Genomic DNA, 16,710 nt, shown 5'->3' with positions numbered 1-16,710 from the left:
AGCTGCGGTGCCCTGCTGGGCACGGCGGCTGCTCCGGAGCCGGGAGAGACAGCAGAACGCCTCAGATAACCAATACAAAGAGATTTCCACAAACACAATGTTATCTCAAAAACTTTAGGAAAAGAGCTTCCCATTTCTAGTACCTATTTAGCTACATTATGATTTCTAGTTTCCTGTGTCGTACATATGAAATACATAGGTAAGATATTGTCTTGTTTTGCCAGGTACATTCAACAGAGTCAGTTGGCAAAACACATGCTTTCCTTTCCCAACATATGGCCCAATTACCATTTAGGCTACTATGCAGCAATCTTTATCAATTAGCACAAATAGTCACTAGAGCCTGGGCTCTACTTATCTGATTACATATCTTCCCAGAGCTGTCTGCATAATAAAAAGTACAATATACTCAATGTAAGACAGGAATCTCTTGCTTATTACACATCCCATGCTTGGCTAGCTAAGAAACATTAGAAGACATATGCCAATTGTGTTAAGTCCAAGTAAGGTGGTTTGTTTCATTTTTCTTTGCAGAACAACCATCACTAGCAACTTGTCTGATAAAAGAGGTCCCAGGTAAAAACTAAAGGACAGGAAGATTCAGGAATACAATGTGTGGGTCATGTTGCTTGTATTGCAAATACTGCACATTTGTAACTCCAAAAGTCAGTTTTCCCAAGGTTCCTGGAACTTCTCACTTGTAAGCAGCTTCCAGCACCTTCACTAAGGTGATCCGTGCTGCCTCACCTTGATTTCAGAGCCACACCTGTGCTGTCTTGTCTTACCAGAGAAGAAAAGCTTTATATGTTTCGATTCAATGAGAGTCAAGATTTTTTTAAACTTTAATGATTCATTTTTAGTTACCAAATTCCCACAGGTGGTATGGAAATGTGAAGTCAAATCTGAAAGCCCCAGACAAAACTTCAGCAAAAGAGTCATATCTCCAAGATATGGCCATATCGCCATCTCTTGTTTGTCATTATGAATCCAAACACTTGCAAATTGTACAGTGTAAGCTGTCATTTACTTCCCCTCAACCAAGCGACCTACAGATAGCCTCTGATGCATTTAATTAGTCCATATCCATTAGCACTTTGATAAAAAGCAGTATCATGTGCCAAGTATTACTATTGAGTAACCAGCAGCTCAAAAGCATCTTGCCAAAGTACAGCAATAAGCTTGTCCTTTTAAACCTGCTCATAATAATTATAGCTGTTAACAACAGATATTGTTCAGCTGAATGAACATTGTGAGACTTCAGCAAACAGCTCCCATCAATCTGACATTCTTACAAACATCCCTTGCTAAATGTCAAGTGAGACATCCAGAGGGAAGGAAAAGTGTCTTTCTTTCCAGAAAAGGACAAAGTTTACACAGATAAGAACAGAAAGTGAGACAGAAGTGGAAGCAAATAGCTGTTTTCAAAAGAGCTCTAAAATTATTGACAACTATACAAACTATTAATAAAGGCCTGGTTCTAAGCAGGAGAAATAATCATTTGCAGTGCAGAAAACTGCTTCTTTTAGACACTGGTATTACTCTTCATAGCTAAAGACGAAACCAAGAAAACAGTGATTTTTAATTTTTTTTTTTTACTTCACACTTCTGTTCTAGTCCTTTGAAGAATTATTTGGAAGTAGCTTGCCACATGTTAAACTGTTCATTCATTATTTAATATCCTAAACAAAAAGATAAATACCTTAGTGGCACAAAATAAACCACAGTACATTTCATTATAATGCAGGTGGATTTTTCTGAAGGAACAAGATTTATAATATCTTGTTCACTGGAATACCCAATGCTGCACTGGATTTCCACAAAGAGAATACCCCAATATGTTGACCAATATGAAAACAGAATGAATGAGTAAGCAGCAAGATGCTCTTAAAGTGTACTCCAACACAAACATAGCAAAATCACCAATATTTCAGTATCATTTTCTGTTTGAGCTATTGGTTTTTTTTTTAAATCAAAAGGATGCTGAAACATTTTTAAATGGTTATAAAGTGCTTTAAAGTGATAAATCTCTAGCATGCCTTACAATAAGCACCTCACTTCCCCATGTGTATATTAGAATAATTTCCATCATGTGGATGTAGCTTATTACCAGTAACATATGTATTACAGTCCTCTCTGTGTGTTTGATTTGTGCCATAGCCTTTCACATATACACATAAAGTCATATAATCAGCTGCCAATTAACAAGCTACCACAAGGAGTAACATTTTCAGAAAAGCAGACTGGTGGTTCTCAAAGAAATTTTCATAGTTGAAAGAAACACAGAAGAAGAATACCGCTACTTCCACAATGCTTTTCAAAATACTCCTGAAATACTTCAAGAACTGCTCTCTCTCCAAGCTTACAGAGCTTCATGAACACTTCCATTTAAACAGATGCAGATTTTTTTAATGGGGAGGAAGAAAAAGCCACTTTATTTCCAGGTTGAATCTAAAATGAATCATGCTTACACACTTAGAAGAAGTAGAATTGCAAGATTTTTTCCCCACTGATGGATTCATATATATTAATGAGTTATGAAATCACTTAGCCCATCTGTAAATCAAGCCACCGAATTTCCTACTGCAAGACTAGTTCTACATGGCAAGCAAGAATAAGATATTGTACTTCAAGAGTCAAGTGAATTAACAGAAAAATTGAAATAACAGTTACTTGAATTCAGTTGCATACTCTGTTATACTGGTAGTGAGGTTCACTATAGATGACTTTCCAAGTCATTAGAGTACGGACATGACTGGTTTTCTGACAGAGTCATACGTTTAATTTTTATAGTCATAACTTCTATTTGAGCCAGCTTCAAATTGCCATAATTAAAGGGAATGTCAGTATTTTGCAGCTTTGGACTCTGCACAAGTTTAGCCCTTGGCCATAGCACTTTGCTGAAAAGCTTTCATCTAGGGTAGAACTTAGGATTTCAGGTCTTCCAAATTTAAGACCTTGTGACTTAAAAGCTACCTCAAAAGCTGACTAAGGTAAAAGTAATGTGATTGTGCATGCCTAAATCTACATGAATCATGAAACAAAGAGTTCTGAACACTTTACATTTGTCTGAATGGGATTTTAGTCTGATTTCTAAAGATAACTCTACCAGCTATTCTAGTGCATAAGCAGCCATAGAGCTTCCCTCTTTCAATGGAAAATAGTCATTTTTCATTTAGGAACTAAACAAGTGCTTTATAAATCCAAAGTACTGTCATTTACTTTCTGACACTCAACACTAACCAAATCCAACCTGGATAAAGAACCCTGTGCCAAAGAAATAAAAAATTTAAAATGTAACAGGGAGGGGTATGGAGCATTTGTGTTCTTCCATCTAGGAAAGAAATGGGTTAAAATTTTCATTGTTCCAAGGTGCAAACAACCATTATTCATTATAGTTACAAGATTGTTTTAGTCTCCTTCATCAAACCAAGAACCATATACAGCAACCTCTGCAGGGCTGAATGACTAGCAGCCACATCAGCCAATCCCGGTCCATGCAAAAAAAAAAAAAAAAAAAAAAAAAAGATCAGAGGGAGTGATCAAAACTAATACACCACAAACAAAAGTTGCTCATTTCTTTCTCTGAACATTAAAGCCTTTTTTTTTTTAACTGATCAGTGCCTGAAGTAAGCTTAGGTTGTTGTTCTGTTGCTCAATTCCTTCCATACTCAATGAACAGATTCAGCAAAGTCACTGTCATCAACATCTCTTCTTAACACAGTACATAAAGCCCTGAGCCTAAGCCAGCTCTTTAGATCAAAGCAGGTAACAAATAAATTATATACCTGCATCAGAGACAGCACTGTTATGACAAAAGGGAAGGGAGATATTGGGAGAGGTAATAAGGTCATTTCACCTATTTTTTATTGGATTTACATGCTTGAAATAAGCATATTAAGCCACAACAACACCCGCAGTTCATGAAGTAATGAGTTGTTAGCACCATCTCCGCTTGCTCTCTTAGTGGCACGACACTTGATGCTTTACCGCGGTCAGCCCGGCTGCCTCCTCACTCTGCTCTTCCCCTTCCCGGTGCAATTCGGCAGGAAAAGCAGCTGGACCGGTGCTCCATGAGCCCTGCTGGTGACTGTTCCTAAGGCTTGTGCTGCACCACAATACACTTAATTTAAAATAGACGCTTCTTTAAGAGCTACGCTTTAAACACCTCTAGGTCATGAAGAAAACAAACCGATTTTAAACTGCTTTCAATCGTGATAAAACTCAGCAAGGAGTCCAGAAAAAAACAGCAAAGAGAAGAGATTAAAAGATTTAAAGTAGAGATACGGCTCACTTAAATGGTCTTTAAATAGTGGGCTCCAGTCTTTCTAGAGACTTGCAGAGGAAGCTCAGTGGAGGAATGCCATTTGCCTTCTCTCTCTATGGGAGAGAAGGCAAATATCTGTGGTCAGTGAAACACCAAACTAATGTTTGGAGACAAGGCAGGTCCAATGCCAGCTGAAACGTAATCTTCTTTGCACAGGCTAAAACAAAAACAAAAAAGTCATCTAAAAAGTTTCTGACAGTTGTTCACCTCACAAGTACAAGAAATTTTAATGTTTTGTACAGAAAATCAGCTTCTGTTTTAGCATAAGTGATTATGACAGAAGCACTTGAAACTTCTGAAATAATAGACAGTGTATATGCTCATATAAACACTATTTCTAGCTGTATACATGAAAACAGGAATGGATTTCTAAATAAATACTGTGTTACTCTCTGATCAAAGTCTGAAGATGTTTGTGTCAAGCAGTGTTAAGAGAACAATGAAGACAGCAGAGACAAGAGGGGTATCTGTATTTATGAAGATTTGAAGTCAAAAGGCAAAGTCAGTTCAACTTATTTCATAAAAGAAACTAGCCCAAAGTATTTTGATACAGACAAAACCTCATTCTGACAGTGACAAAACATCATAACAAGACTAAAGTGCTACTAATTGTATTATTTAAATAATAGTTGTATTTATGTAGAGGGTGGTAGGGACTGTCTTGAAGGACTCAGTGCTTTTTCTTATTCAGATTTGGAATTACAAATTATTTTTAAGCTTTCTAGAGGAAGACTACACATACATAGAAATGAATGTAAATATATTGTTTAAATTTTGGCTCTGTCATATCCAAGAACCTAAATTTAAACCTCACATAGTTTCATCATCTCTTGTGAATTTACAAGTTCTTAGTGCATTGATTTCCAAAATCAGAATTCAAAGCCACCATCTTTATGAACCATTTTAAACAAATCTTCTGTACCACAACAGATGTGAAGGGGTAAAATATTACAGTGTTGTTCTGTGCTTCAGCTGTAAACAAGAGCCTAAATTTAAATATATTTGCTCTGTAGATGAATACATACTAAGGTGGATGAGGGTGAAAACTTGCTTTTTAATAATAATTTTCTATTTTTGGATCCTCAAATCAAGTTCTATTGAAAACAACACACCAAACATTAGATGCTATGGGCTAATAAAACAGGAATATGCTGTATTAATGTTTTATTATAGTCCATAAATTTAAGAGTAATCACTAGAGTCATATTACTTTTTGATGGAAGCCTATAATCTTCATATTCATTAAACACCATATAGATCATCTTCAAGGGGCAGAGATTCCTGATTCCTCTAAATTAGTGACTATAAGGTTTCAAGGCAACATAATCTTAACTTTGTTAAAATTCTTGCTAGAGGTGTTATTTTACCAAACAGTGTAATCAGAGCCTTTGCTGGGAACAGCTGGCTGGACTGCTGTCAGACTCCTAAGCCCTGGAGCTGCTGCATGGTCCAACTACTCTGAGTTCTACCAGCCCGTGTCCTCAGAGCAGTATCTGTCCTCAAGTTTCCCTGTGCAGCTACAAAGCAATTAAAACAGCTCAACTCCTGTACAGGTTTTGTAATATTCATCTCTATTCTTTAAACTGATCTCACAGTCCTACTTTGTTGTTTCTACCCTTGGGGGAAACAGAATCAAGCCTGCAATTCCAGAGCAGGATTTGTAACATGATGTATTAGCATAAGCTGCTGTACAAACTGTGGCTGGATTGCACACCCACTGTGAACTGGGGCTATGCAAAACAATGGAAAGCAAGACACAGCCTCCAATACAGCAAGTCAGAACTTCATGGTTGATTTAGTGACTTTTAGTGACTCAACTCTTGCTTAATCCTTCTCAAATCATTCTTGAGCCAGTGTAAAGGGAATGAGTCAGAAGTTGCTTGCATATTTCATTGCCATCCTTACCAGCAAAGGGCATGCAAAGCAAGCAAAGAACAAGACTAAAATGATGATGGCAATGTTTACAAACAAAGTCAAAACTAATGTTGCTAATGACACAAAAGCTGCCCACTATCCTGACTTGGTGATCCACTTTTATTGCCCTCACCCAATGTGAAGAGCAGTTGCATCAATCCTTGTGAGGGCTTGTTGCAGGTAGTTCAGATTCAGGCATCCTCAACATGATCCATTTCTCCATCTGTCCTGCACTACTGCAGTGCAGTTTTAAACCTACTTAGCCAATAAAGGTAATGCAAAAGGCAGCAGCAAAGCAACACTGGTGTACTGATCCTCACTCCTGCCTGAGGAAGAGCAGCTTAATAGAAAAATTTTGGTACTAAAGGTCACAGGTAGCAAAAGACCAAATACCTGAACCACAGTCTTGACTCTTATAACAATGCATTGCTTGGATATCCCATTTTGTTCCAGTTCTGCCAGTTTAAATAGTTTGATCTCTAAAGGAAAGTATTGCTTTATCTTGCAAAATGACTGCATTTTATCAGCTATTCAACAATAAATTCAAAAAATATTACTGCTTGCTGAGTGCCTGCAAGTAGAAATTGAAAGCCCAAGTAAGTAAAAGCATTTCCTCATTTGATGAAACTTGGGGCATCATATGTATAATGAAATGCCATTAAAGATATTTATTACTGTAATGCAGAGAAAGCAAGTTAATCAGAAATAGCGTCAGAAGGACACAAGGTGGTGGCAGGGAAGCTTCTTATTTTTGTCCTGAGGGGCACTAACCATGCACTGGGGAGTAATTTACCAGCATAATGCAATCACTCAATAACAGTTTTAGCAGTCTATACAGTACATAAATCTGTACACTCTTCACCCTACAGGAAAACTGGCCACAGAGAAAGGAAAAGCAACTAAGACAGATCACAAAGTACCTACATGAGCCTGTAGTAGATCAAATAAGACTATTTTTACTAGAGTTTTTTATACTTACCTGAACTCTGTTAATATCAACAGGCACAGAAAAAGAGCCTGCTCCCTCTAAAAGGACCGGAGCACTAGCCTAGATTTAAAGGCAATGCATATTTCCAGTACTATTGGAGATTATCATGTCTAATGGATAGAGCAATGAGACAACTGAGGTGTATTGCTTTCGTTTGTCTACTAAACTAACAGAATCCAACAGACTTCTAATCTGGGACTAAAGCAAGGACAAAGCACATTAGTTTCATAACATCCACACAAACTCCCTCTCAATGATAATATGAAATCATAAAAACAAAATTGAGACTCTAGAGAACTGAAAAAAAACCCCAATACCTCAAGTACCAGCCTTTAAGATGTGAAAACCAAACCACCATAGTATCACACTAGTAGTTGCTCAAAGCATTTTTAGTGTAGGAGCATATTCACGATTTGTTTCAGAAAAGGAAACAATTAAAGCACTTCTTTTGCTTTGTAATATTAAAAATTCAAACAGTATTACACTAACAAAAGGCAATTTCCAGTCCCATTACTAACAATGGTAAAAAGCCCATGTAACCTTAAATTCTTAATGTTTCCCAGTGTCTGTGTATTTATCCTACTAAAATCAAGTGGAACATCAGGGCCTTTTGTAGAAGACATGCTCTTCTTGCTCCAGTGACCTTTTCTCCACTGCTTCTTGTAGTGCTCACCACTAGGCTTAAATAATTAAACAGGTCTCAGCCTGAAGTGACTTCAGAAATGCACCTACCTTTGAAAAGTACTATTTAGACAATAATTTGTAGAACAACTGGAGGTCAAATGTCTATTCTCATAAACTGATGTCCTTATTGGAAGTACCTACTCATTTCCATTGCCCGAGGGCCTGGACAAGATCATGCAAGGAGCCTTCTAGTACACCAATTACAGTTAAACAATATGGAAAGAAGGACAACCACCAGCAACATTCAGACATAAAAGATTTTAAGCTCATGCATGGTTTCTGCTTAAAAGAAGGAGAGCACTCTCATTGTATAATAGACATTAAACTAGGACAAAATAAACTTAGGAAATAATTATTCATGTTACATTTAGAAATGAATGTTATTTTTCTGAATAGTCATAGATTTAGAAAGCACATTTTGGCAAGTCATGGCTTTTCTCCTCCCTCACTGTTATTATATAACAAAGTACATTTCTACCAGCAAAGTAAACATTTATGCATATTGGAGCAGTAATTTTATCCATCTCTACTTCTGTTGTATCCTCAAGGCCATGACTTTATAGGCTGTCCTGTGTTCTCCTACATTCTCCTACAGTTTCCCTTCCCATATCCAAAAGCATAAAGAAAATGGTGGTTTGGGGGAAGCTTGTTTCCTGCTGATACCAACATAAACATTTCAAGTTGGCTCAGTCCTAGACAGAGACAAAGAAGTAGGTTTATGTCACAGAGAGATAAGAGATAAGGAAGTTATGCTTCTCCACTGCCAGACCTCAGAATCTTCCATTACATTCCAGAAAAATCATTGAAATATTCATGATTCAAAGCAAAGCTTTGATTTCAAATGGGAAAATACATTATATAAAAATAAGTTTTTTGGACAGACTCCTCTTTTTCTCCTCTCTTTCTACATTCTGTAAGTATGTCTAGTAGAACATATAAATCATATAATATCATATAAAAATATAATATTCAATGAGACAGGTGCGGAACTTTTCATCTAAATGAAAAGAAAAATTGTGCATCTCCACCTACTTCGGAAAAAGAATATAATAAGAAGAATTAAGGCAGATTAAGATACTCTTTTAGGCAGCTTAAGACCCTTAAGCACACACTCCCAAGCCAAGTATTTATAATACAAGAAGTCTCCTAGTTACCTCTCTCAACTGTCACTGTTGTCAGTATTGCATAAAGCTGCTTAAACTATAAAGCTGATTGTCAAGGGAATCCCAGTCTGAAGGGATCTTTTGTGGTCTGAAAAGGTCGTGACTTCTGTAAAAGGAGGTCATCGGGTTACTACAGCTAGCCTTGAATATCAATGACAAAGGAGGAAAAGGAAAGCTCACAAGTCAGGCTGTACTCTCCCTTATCACTCATCTAAATCACATGGCAGTTGCAGGGCAGGAAAGAGCCAAGGAGAACCAGGGCAATCCTTGCTCCCCGAGGCCACTTTGCTCTCCAGTAAAGAGCACGGACACTGTCCTGCAGGTCACAGGAAAACAAGAAATGCCTCTGAGCAATGCTACCATACACAGCCCACTCCACTGCGAGCACCCCTGCAAATTTCAATGGCAAAAACCCATGTGGACCAGGTGTGATATGCAACATGAAGAGGAGAAAGAAAAGTGTTTACTTCCTGATGGCACAGGTTACATGTATCCAGCCATCCATTAACTCAGCCACATTCCTCTGCATATTCTAGAGCTGATAATATAAAGCTATTCATAATTTTTTAGCTTTTGAAGAGGGTCAAAGTTTACACACTTCTGGCATATATTTTTCATGGAAGACATGGCTGATTACATAAAAACTGTGATAGTCAAATATTCTTAGGTCTAGTTCATGATCTCCAGAAATCACATTTTCTTTTCCAGTAATGAAAATACCATTCAGTTTTATTACATGATACAAATTGTCAATGTATTGGTCATTTGATTTGAGCCTATTTCTGAATACTTAGGCTCTTGCATACCTACTTAGTAAATTACCTCTTCTGCCTGCCTCAGTTGCTTCAGGCTTTCTGAATTCAACAGATCTTAATGTTAACTATTTTTAGCTAATGAGAGGAATTATTGCATATCTGAACAGATAAAGAACATGACTTTAATATTTACAACCCGATTGTGATACAATAACTGAAGAGTCTTTTGTGGGGCAGCACTTCCACTAAGTTCTGTTCTGACTTGAGTTTTATTTTTACATAACATTTAAGGATAAATAAAGGATATAAATAATATCCTTTATTTAAGGAACTGTAGCTCAAATTTCCTAGACAAATCCAAGCCTTAAGTTTCAAAGCTTTTTTCAAGAGAGCTCCAAATCCCTTATGGAGTTTTCATAATGCTACTCCTATTATCAGCCTTATTCAAAATAAAAATGGAGATTTGAGACCTGACTTATTTCTGAAGCATACACTTGAAAAATTAAAAAAAAAAAAACACTCTACAACCCATTTTCTCCCAGCCAAACTGCCAAAATACACTTTGCAGCAAAAGGAAAACTTTCTTCCACATGCAGACTGAACAATGCAATCCCTATTTCTATTCTTGCAAAAATAGGAAAGTAGTTTTGCCTTTGAGGCAATCTATGAGTTCATCTTATTCCACCCTCTTCTCTCCAGTTTTTCCTATTGAACTTTCTACTTTCCAGAAGGCAGCTACTTTTGTAAGTTTTAAGTAGGCAGATCATTTAGTTTCAAAGTGCATAATTTTCCTGAAACAACCAAGGGTAGAGTGAAAATTTATAAGTTTACATGAAATGCACCTTTATCATGAGGGACCCCAGAGAAAATGAAAAATAAGTTGAAATGAATGCAGCCCCAAGATGAAAGCCTCTATAGAAAGGCCTAACCCTCAGAACATTCACCTTCGCTTCACATCATTCACTAATGATGCTTTCAAGAATGTTTAACTGATGAACAGGAAGTGGTGAGGGGGAAATCACACAGACTAAGAGGTGCCATCCCTAGATTTACAAAATCATGCCAAAATGATGTCTGTAATGTATTTAATATGACTAGTATAGAAGCATTGTTGTTCTTTCTCATATGCCAATTTATTGCTGGGACATCAGAAAAGACAGTAAAGTTTGTACACTGGTAGACAAATTTCAAAAAGCAAAGATTCCATAAAAAATATGCCCACTCCTTGATAGCCCCATGTTGCATTTTCTCCTACAGCTAAAAAAGAGAAAGGAAAGGGCTTCTAATGCTCCCACAGGAAGTTAAATGAAATTAAGCAAACATTTCCAAAAAAGAGTTACTGCCCTCCCATTGCTCTTGCCATCTTTCCTTCACACCAAATCAGCAGTTTCAGAGAAGTTAAACAAGGCTGATATAAGTTTGTTCTTTTGTAAGCAGGACAAACAATGGGACTGGAACTTATTCTGTAGTTACTAGTACATGCTGGACTTCATGGGTCCTTGACATAAATTTAACCTACCAAAATAACATCAAAAATTACCAAAGAGATTGGAATGGGCCTCATGGAAAAATCTGCTGGCCACGGGTCACAAGCTCAATGATATGTGAAAAATACACAAAGAGAAGCCCTTCATGTCTTTAGTTATGAGTTTCATTTAGTGTGTTTTTGTTTGACACCTTTCTGTTCACCTCCGCAAGGCACAGAATACCAAGAGTACTTACCACTGATGGCCAGTTAAATAAAGATTTTGGCAAATTACAAAACAAGTGTCAGTGCAAAAAGTTTCTTCAATACACACTGGGAAGAGACCTAGATTTCTTGCTACAGTTCTGCCTCTGCAGTATCTGTTCTGAGAAAGTCTCCAGTTTCTGAAGAAATTTCTGCCCACCATCCTCCCCCAGGATCAATAGGATTCTACCTTATGTAACCATTCTAAGTTTGGCAGCAAGAGCTCTTACACAGCAGCATCTTGCAGATTGTGAGAACACCAAAACGCTAAGTTTTCTCCTTGGCAATATGAAATGGCTGTGGAAAACTCAGCATACCATCGGGTCATTTGATCTTCACTTTGAGAATTTCACGATCACTACCTGAGCAATCTGAGAAGTAACAGTCTCTGGAAGCAGATTCCCACCTGTATATATACCATGCCATCAACACTACTCTTCTGGGTCACTCCTGAAAGCTACAATGTCGTAATAAACATATTCTCTCATTTTTTAAATGCTTGTTATACAACTCAAAAGAACATTAACTTCTGCAGTAATTTGAAAAAAATATTAGGAACTCTTACTATTAAAGGATGTCTTGTTAGCTACCTCAATCTTTGAAAAGACAAATAATAAATAGCACCATAATGGGTGTCTTCCCTAAACAACCCAATTAGCTGTCTTTTAGACAAGCTAAAAAATTAAACAGATCTCCCAAATAAATTTCACTTTCACACTTCCAACTAGGAATACTGAAATTGGTTTTAGAAATTACAATTAATTGGTTTAGATTCAAGACTCTTAACCAGTGTATTACCTACCATGTTTGCTTGCTAGCCTAGGAAAAGGAATTTGGAGTCTCCTTCACTCCTAGACCTTATCCTTTGACACAGAATGAAAAGAAATGGGAAGGAGAGTAAAAGAGAAAGTGGGAAGGAGGGGGGTGGGGTGGTGTGGAATGTAATTTACTTCATTCACCTAACTTGTCAATTCAAAGGATGTTTTTGTAACTTCATTTTTCTTCAACTGGAAAAAAAGTAAATTTTACTTACTATTAATTCTTTTAAAGAGTTAAGAACCCTAAATCCACCTGCATGAATTTCCAGTGATCAGAATATTTGTCAAAGTAGTATACATTCATAAGCAATGCATTCCTGAAAAATTACTTTCTGCCTCCTTATTTCAAAACCAGGCCAGTGTCATCACATTAATGTAAGATAATATTGCAGGCCAACACGGTGAGTCAGCAGTCAAAATGACGTGTTCTGCCTTCCCACAGAACTTGTTCTTTTGGTTTTAGTCCTGGAATTGCTGGTACATCTCCTCTCTTCCATCCTCCCCTTACTTCTATGCCACTGCATTGCTTCAAGATTGCCTTACCAGTTGTCAGCCCACCTTGTTCCAGAAGAAAGAAAGAATTCACGTGTAAAGTACCCTGGGTCTTAAAAACACAGAAACATGCACTGGAGAGGTTAATGCCTGGTTGGCTGACTTCAGCAATAAGAAAAGGAAACTGCTCAATTAACTGGAACTAAGTGAAAAAGAAATTTCTGTTATCTTCCTCTTATTCTTAAAACAACATTTAGATAATTCAGCTCGTGAGAACCTCATCGCACCCATACTCCTACTGAGACACTTTACCTATGACACACTTACTGCCAAATCTGTGCAGGCCTTCCTGTCAAATTCCAGCAAGATGCACAAAGCATAGTGGATTGAGCTCACACAAGCAGCCAAAGAGTACAGAGGAGAAAGCATTTTACACATTAGGTGAGACTGAAGGCATATGGGGCATTACACTATGAAACACAATTGAAATTCCAGGATCACTAAAATGAAACTATATTCCTTTTATAGATTTGACTACTTATTTGTTTTTTTAAAAAACAAAAAACCCCCACATGGTCCAACTGGTGCTAAAGTCTGTTCCCACATAAAACCTGCTAAAACTGAGTATTATTCATTTCCACTTTTACCATAAGAATAGCAATAGTATTAGGAAACAATATTGACCTTCCAGTAATATATTATGTTACATACAATATCATGTATAAGAGATACCAAAATAACCCCAAAAATAGCAAATGTGACAGTATAATTAAGAAATCAGAAGCAAAATTCCAGAAAAGTTCTAGTGAAAATCTACTAAACCAAAATAACTGGGGGAACATGGGAAGAGAAGCACAAGGTTTCCTCTTCAGTGAGCCTGTTTAAATGCCAAATAACAAGCATTTGCTTTAGTCTGCAATATAAGGAGATAATGAAAAAGCATGACTACATAAAAAACAGATGATTAATAACAGCTGGACACCCTAAAAAGCAATTACATACTTCTTTTCCAGCACACAGGCAACTACTCTTCTACTCAGTTTAAGGCAACACTACTAAATTTTATTCTATGTATCAGAATATACAGAAATGGAAGTGAAGAAAAATGTATCGTCTTTTTCACCAGAACATGCAAGTTTCATCTCCAGGCAGAACATTTGTCCCCTGCTTTCATCCAGTCAACATCTCTGCTTTGATAGTCTCATTCAATGCTTCAATTCTAAAACGAGGGTAAGGCTCTAAAAATCATGAGTTGTCATCTCTTCTCACAAACACAATTTTTTTTTTGGCCTTCATTGCACAGAGAGTGTTCCCTATACTGAAAAGAAAGCACAACCCGTTGCCTGGTGAAATAAGATTCCGATGCAACACGCAGTTGGGTCTTGAGCAAAGTACAATGTGGGTAAACTATGGCAAACTGCATCCTGCCCAGAAAGAGATCTGGTTGTCATAATCATATACAGTAAATGCACATGCAACACAGAAGCATCACTTCCAGAAAATGAGGGGAAACACACCTATAACCAGCTCTTCTTTCTTCCTTAATCCATCTTTAAAGCTATTATGCAAAACCAGTGGGAAATAGAGGGACTGACTGACAGGATGCAATAATATAAAGTGATTTGATTACTCTGAAGCAGAGCCTTTTCATTAAGTTTTTAGCTTTACAACACAGGATCTATTACAAAGGTCATTATACTTCTTTGTACCAAATAGATCTGATGTGTCTTTGTATTTACAAATCTGATGTAATTCCTCTTTTCATTGCATACACACATATAGAAGCCCCTGAACATCTGGTTATTCAGTAGAACTCTATGTTGATCCCTGTCTTTTTACAATATGTATCCATCTATGTAGTATCTCAAAGAGATACCATATTCTTCAATATTAGTCATTCATATTCATATAATTGAAAAGGCATGAGTACCTAGCAATTGCACTTGGAGAATGAAGCATCTTTGAAATGTATTTACAGATGGTTTGCTTACCTCCCTGGGAATGCTAAGTACTATCAGTGCAGCAATAAAAAAAAAGCTCAACTACAAGAGCTCTGATTCTATTGCAGTGCAATGGTATTTTTTTTTCTATTATTTAATGGCATGTTGGGAAAGGCTACAACAGTCATACTGTTACAGTAGAAACTGTATTGGTGGAAGGGGGTGCAGGGGGAGGCAAAGTGCCAGGCTTAAATACTGAGTAGCACCAGAGCAATAAAACTGATAGATCTCCAGAAATTCTGGAGTGCAATGAACCATGCTGCATGAAGCATTTACTTTGCTCACCTGAGTGCTTAGTAGCACCCCCATCCCAAAAATTAATGGCCCACAGAAACCCATTTGTGATTGGCACTTTATACCATAAGAGTTATTATTGTTTGGTCCTACATATTGCATAAACTCTGTAGCCAAAAAAAAAAAAAAAAAAAAAAAAAAAAGGCAGCATTCAAAAGGTTAATGAGAAGCAAACAGATGAACTTCATGGAAGTGGATGCACAAATCTACACATTTCTATTCTGCTACCTTCTCTTTTGGCTAACAGCAGCAGAAACAGCTTTGCACTTACATATTTATCATTCCAGAGCTGACTGAAATGCAGAGAAAAAAAAAAAAACTAGACAAGATTTATGAAAATATGGAGGCTTCTATTGAAGATACTGTACAAGCTATATTTCTTGCCCATTTGAGATACTTCCCAAATATTTTAGCTTGTTTAATAAAAATATTTCTCTTCCTAGAAATTCTAATACCTTTGAACTAAAAGGAGCTTTATAGTGCTATTTAGCTAACATTTTCCAGGAACCCTATAGATTATTATTTTCCAAGCATTTTTACTGTGCAAATGGCAGGAGAAGGAGGAAGAAAAACAAAACAGAAAAGGAGGTAAAAAGAGGATGCAAATTACAAGCACAGACTTTACAAACACCACACTCCGTATACACCTAGTACTAATGTTTTAGCATTTTTCCCCTACTTTAAGCAATCAAGCAGGAAACAAACAAGGAAACAGAAGGGGTAGACAATCCCCCGGACTTACCTTTAGTACAGTCCCTCTATAAACTTCTCAGAGAGAAATTTAAATTCCTCCAAGTGAATGTGATTCTTAAAGCTTTTTTCTTTCTCGAGTCACACAGAAGCAAAACAATTAGTTTTCAGAGGTTCCATTTACTGCTTTTCCATCCCCAGCAAAATGTGTCCAGGAGACTATGCCAAAAGTAAGCCCAGAACTCAAAGGCAATTGGAAATGGAGCATAGGGGGCTGCTGAAGGACCAGATTGTGAAATTCAGTAGCATAAGCACAGAAATATCCTACTGTACAATATACCTGGCTTCTTGCTCACCAAAAAACTGTAGTGCAAACTGTCAGTAGTAGCCTCCAATAGCTGCTGTGTGTGCTGCAGATGGTATGTCTCACTGTTACCTTCCCAGATGGGTAGAGGATTCAGAGAGCAGCAAAACCAGGGGGTCGCCTCCAAACCAGGTGGATTGCCAGCCACTCATTCACTCAGTCCAATTAATCAAGACAAGAACAGCTCAGTCACCGGAGGTATCTCCTTCCAGGGTGCACAGGATTATGGCAAGGTTATTAATCTTGCTTTGCTGCATCCCCCCCACCCCCTACATTCAGCAGCCTGCACTGAGATGATTGCCAGCTCTGTCTCTGTCCCTGTTCTACTGCATTTTGCTCAGCCCTCTGTTGCTGCAAGTGAAACACAGAGGAGGGAGGAATACTAATAAGGTGGTTAGCTACAGTTTCTTTAAGGCATTCTACATACTGCAAGCGCCTGTGTGTATGTGCATGTGTGTGTGTATTTTCCATGGGGCGATCTGGATTTCTTGGCAG

At 37.4% G+C, this 16,710-nt stretch overlaps 1 long non-coding RNA gene across 1 annotated transcript in view; it reads right to left on the bottom strand.

The window, feature by feature from the left end:
- Window positions 1–16,044, bottom strand: part of LOC128809170 (uncharacterized) — a 393,346-nt gene extending 377,302 nt beyond the window's left edge. Inside the window, exon 1 of the long non-coding RNA XR_008437641.1 lies at window positions 15,904–16,044. This is a non-coding gene — a long non-coding RNA (uncharacterized LOC128809170). The remainder of the gene's footprint in view (window positions 1–15,903) is intronic.
- Window positions 16,045–16,710: the final 666 nt, after the last annotated feature.

The sequence above is a fragment of the Vidua macroura genome, chromosome 6 (assembly GCF_024509145.1).
Source record: "Vidua macroura isolate BioBank_ID:100142 chromosome 6, ASM2450914v1, whole genome shotgun sequence".
In the NCBI taxonomy this organism is placed as follows: domain Eukaryota; kingdom Metazoa; phylum Chordata; class Aves; order Passeriformes; family Viduidae; genus Vidua; species Vidua macroura.
The sequence above is the reverse complement of the archived record's forward strand: the minus strand, read 5'-3'. Positions and strand labels throughout refer to the sequence as shown.